Below are 5,376 nucleotides of genomic sequence, written 5' to 3'. Positions count from 1 at the left end.
GCAAACAAGTTTGAGTACAAGTATGTGAAAAATTGTAGGGAAAAAATGTATGTGAAATGTAGTGTTGAAGGTTGTCCGTGGAGGATAAGTGCAAGAGTGGATAGAAAGAGTACTCCCTTTTTACGTGTGGCAACATTCATAAATGAGCATGTTCATAATGCTCAAGACAATCTTCTTGTGGAACATTGTGGTTCAGCTAGCTTGACATCATCAATCATCATTGATGAGGTAAATGATCACATAGACAGGCGTCCAAATGATATAAGGAAGAGTTTGGAAAGAGATTATGGTGTGAAGTTGACATATAAACAAGCATACAGGGCAAAGCAAAAAGCTTTAGAGGACATATATGGCAGGCCTGACTAGTCTTATATGCTTATTCTATGGATATGTGAACGGTTGAAGGAAACAGATAACAAAACTGTGGCCAAATGGGTGGGTAATACTAATAACACATTTGAGCATGCATTCATAGCATATGGGTGTTGTATAGAAGGCTTTATAGCTGGTGCTAGACATGTACTGTATATTGATGGATGTCATTTAAGTGGACCGTATAAGGGGACGTTATTGTTGGCCTCTGCTTATGATGCTGACAATGAATTGTTACCTTTTGCGATTGCTATTGTAAAGGGAGAGACACTTGAGGATTGGACATGGTTCTTATACATGATTAAGGAGATAGTTGGGTCGATGGAATTGACAATTGTGTCAGATGGACACAATGCAATAATAAGTGCTGTGCAAGCAATATTTGGTGGTGAGAGGCATGCATATTGTTCTAGACATGTTAAGGAAAACTTCAATGCACAAATGATTAAATTAAATAGAGGAAAGAGGAAGACTAGTGGGAAAGCAAGGGAGGAGGGACTGCAATACCTGGATGCCATTGCATATGCAAGGCTTGACACCGAGTTTGATGGTGCAATGGATAACATGAGAAAGTTCAATCCACAATTATTTGAGTGGCTTCTTAATCATGGTGATGTTGAAAAGTGGGCCTTAAGTAAATTCCCATTTAAACGGTAGGATAACATCACAACAAACCTTACTGAGTCATTCAATGCTTGGATGTTGAAAGAGAGACGATATAATGTTGCCCAACTTATACATGAGCATCGTGAAAAAGTGGCAAAGAAGATGTATGCAGCAAGCATAGCAATGAGTAATTGGAAAAATGGTGTAGGCCTAAACATAGATGCAAAATTGGTGGACAATTTTGCTAGATCAGCATGCATGTTGAGTGTACCTTATGGAGGAGGTAAGGTGTGTGTCCATACAGCAAAATGAGCTGTACATGTTGATCTTGGTCTAGGCGAATGCACCTGTGCAGCTTGGCAAATGTCAGGCATTCCATGTCCCTATTCCTGTGCAGTTATTAAGGCTGTGAATTGCAATATGTATGATTTTGTTGATGAATGCTACAAGATTACATCAAAGCAAAAGATTTATGGCAGGACTATGATTCCAGTGGTGACAGTAGACATGCCAAATCCTAACAATTACTAGGTGGAAAATATAGCAAGTCAAATGTTCTTGGCACCACCTTTAACTAATCGACCACCAAGAAGGCCTAAAATAAAAAGACGAGAGTCACAATTCCAAAATAGGAAGATCTACCATTGTAGCACATGCCAATAAGTTCGGCACATAAGAAGAACATGCAAGAATCCAAGCCCAAGTTGAAGTTAGATGTCAATAGATATGGTGATTTTTTGGTGTAAATAGAATGACTTTTGAGCCCTTCTTAACTTTTTTGGTACATGGGTTAGTAGACAGGGTATCGCATTTGCATATGATTTTAATGAATGGGATATGTTTTATGGGTTGAATGACAAGAAAACATTAAGTGCTGGTTTAATCTTAATTTTAACTTGTCATTTGAATATATGTAATGTATCTGCTGTCATATTGCTGCTGGTTTTTGGTAAATACTGTTGCGTGAATGGTACATTCCATTGCACGTGTAGTTAGTATGAAAGTTAATGGTTCAATGTTTATCGTGATGTACTTGAGGTGCAGTCATTTGAATATATGTAATTTATCTGCTGTCATATTGCTGCTGGTTTTTGGTAAAATTCAGCATCAAATTGTATTGTTCATGGCAAAAAATCTGCCCAGCCCGCCAAAAGGTTGCAAAACCCAGTATACAAGTTGTAAATCACACTGATAAAGTTGTAAATCTCACTAAGTGTTTTGCAAAATTTATCACCGAGTTGTATCGTTTTAAAACCAAAATTGCCCAATCCAATAAACATAAGGCTGCAAAACCCAATATACAAGTAGTAAATCGCGTTGTGAAAGTTGTAAATCCCACTATGTGTTTTGCAAAATTCAGCACCGAGTTCTATTGTTTTGAAACCAAAGTTGCCCAACCCAATAAACATAAAGTTGAAAAACCCAATATACAAGTAGTAAATCACGATGTAAAAGTTGTAAATCCTACTATGTGTTTTGCAAAATTCAACGTCAAGTTCTATTATTTTAAAACCAAAGTTGCCCAACCCAACAAACATAAAGCTGTAAAACCTACTATACAAGTAGTAAATCGCACTGTGAAAGTTGTAAATCCCACTATGTATTTTGTGAAATTCAGCATGGAATTGTATAGTTTCTGAAAGGTTGCCCAGAGAAAAACAGACGGTTGCAAAACCCATTACAGAAGTTGTAAAACTCACTATGAAAGTTGTAAATCCCACTATGTGTTTTGCAAAATTCATTGCCAACTTCTATTGTTTTAGAACCAAAGTTGCCCAGCCCAATAAACATAGGGATGCAAAACCCATTGTACAAGTAGTAAATCGCACTATGAAAGTTATTATTCCCACTATGTGTTTTATGAAATTCAGCATGGAATTGTATGGTTTCTGAAAGAAAGGTTGCCCAGAGAAAAACAGAAGGTTGCAAAACCCATTATAGAAGTTGTAAAACTCACTGTGAACATTGTAAATCCCACTATGTGTTTTGCAAAATTCACCGCCGACTTCTATTGTTTTAGAACCAAAGTTGCCCAGCTCAATAAACATAGGGATGCAAAACCCACTATACAAGTAGTAAATCATACTATGAAAGTTGTTATTCCCACTATGTGTTTTATGAAATTCAGCGTGGAATTATATGGTTTTTGAAAGAAAGGTTGCCCAGAGAAAAACAGAAGGTTGCGAAACCCATTATAGAAGTTGTAAAACTCACTGTGAACGTTGTAAATCCCACTATGTGTTTTGCAAGATTCACCGCTGAGTTGTATTGTTTTAAAACCAAAGTTGCCCAATCCAATAAACATAAGGTTGGAAAACCCACTGAACAACTAGTAACACTCACTGTAAAAGTTGTTATTCCTACTATGTGTTTTGTCAAACTCAGTGTGGTATTTGTGTTTTTGTTGAGAAAAGTTGCCCTGCCTCTCAAAACAGGTTGTCAAACCCCTTGAAGAAGTGGTCAAATTCACTTCGAGAGTTGTAAATCTCGTTACATGTGTAGTAACACTATGGGAAAATGGTTTAACATTACTTGAAAATGAGGCACCTTTACATTCCCTGAAAATAGTTTGCAAATCCCCTTACATACATAACTTTAACTAAAACATCATTAAACTTAGACAGCGCAATTTAGTGTCGTGACGCATGCTGCTTTTTCCTCGGTGTGGGTTCTGTGGATGATAGCAATTTCAATGCTTCTTCATGCCTTGAATTGAGCTCATGATTAACAAGCCACCATATTAGGTTTCGTCGGAAATCAGCAACATGTTCTTCACTGTAGTCAAGCGTCACACTGGGCTCCCATTTGCTAACCATATTAAAACATGAATGCCATAGTCTCGCCTGCACATGGCAACAATGTCCATGAGTGAAACACGAAGTAGTATTCATACATTATTACATCAACAAGTAATACTACTCACAGATTGTTTTGTTGAGGAACAGGGGCCCAAATAATGTCACTCATCTGCTTCTTTCCAATGGTATTGGGCTTTACTATCTCAATCATGTCATAAAATCGATCCCTCTGCACAACACATACTTGCATTTGTAAATAAATTGGTAAACAAATAGCATCTTACACAAGAACAGTAACAATATTCTTACACATCCGGTGACCACAATCATCATATCATCATCAGCTACACCTTTCTTCTTACTCTTCTTAGTAGGAAAACTTGGCTTCATTGAGTCCAGCACATAGAAATTCATTGTCTTAGGCTCAAACACAAGACAAAACCAGTGAGTACCAACAAGTGTAGGTCCAAATATCAAGTCACAGTCTCCTATGTTGTAACCGACATATTCAGGCAGAAACTGCTTTTCTCGTTTTCTAACATCCCACTGAGATGGGTTCGCAGCTAGTATTGCCTGCAGCATTGAATGATTAGTCATGTAGCAGTAATTATTTTGTAAACATCTTAGCAACCTTACCATAAAGTGAGCATCAAATATGTGTCGCTTCACTTCTCCTTCACTCTTCATATTAGCCAGTAAAGTCTTGCATACAACTGACATGAGTTGTTTACAAGTAAATTTTATTTTTTCCCACAGGTATACATGAGTATCAAATATAAAAGTTATAGTATTCAGCCCAAGATCACAATACTAACTTACCCGGTTACCTATTCTCTCAATTCCTCCAAGTGTCCTAAGTTGATCTCGAGTGATATCCTCGTCAGATATTTTAACTAAAGGCCTAAAAATGTGTTCCTAGTATCATTATGTGTGTAGTTAATCAGTAAACAACCAATAAGTAATATCATTCACAATCATGCGAATAGTAACTTACATGTCACCCTCTTGACTTGAACACATGCGGGATATCATGTTAAAAAACTTGTCCTTTTCCTCTATATTCCTCTTTTTCCTCTTAACAGGCCTTGTCAAAATCCATGGAGAATTTATGGTCGACTTCACCTCCCTCTGTGATCTCCTGGGCTGTGCATTCTTGTCCATGGGGGAAACATCAGGGGATTCCATATTTCTTACTTGTATTCCTTCTTCCTCAACATCAATCATGTCGGCCTCGTCCGAGTCATCTCCATGATGAGGTACGTGACCTGAGTCCTGTCCATCATCATCACCTCCCTCATTTTCATCATCACCTCCCTCGTTATCATTATCACCATCATCAGCTTTATCTTCTCCCTTATATTCATCTCCAACTTCACTAGGGCCCTCATCTCCCACAGTACGATTTTCCTCCATCATTATGACCTTATGTAGCTGGTCCTCTACTGCACTAACAAGTCTCTTGTAGCTTCAATCAATTACAGGCATCAACTTTTGATGTAACCTCTGCAACTCCTACATCACATTATTAAAAAAGGTCAAACACTTTATCTTGTTAATGCACATTGAAATTACCAAGCAAAGTACACATCGGGTGTAAGTT

The sequence above is a fragment of the Neltuma alba genome, unplaced genomic scaffold (genome assembly GCF_004799145.2).
Source record: "Neltuma alba isolate B1F8T4 unplaced genomic scaffold, ASM479914v2 tig00012673_pilon, whole genome shotgun sequence".
NCBI classification, from domain to species: Eukaryota; Viridiplantae; Streptophyta; class Magnoliopsida; order Fabales; family Fabaceae; genus Neltuma; species Neltuma alba.
This window is presented reverse-complemented; position numbering follows the sequence as displayed.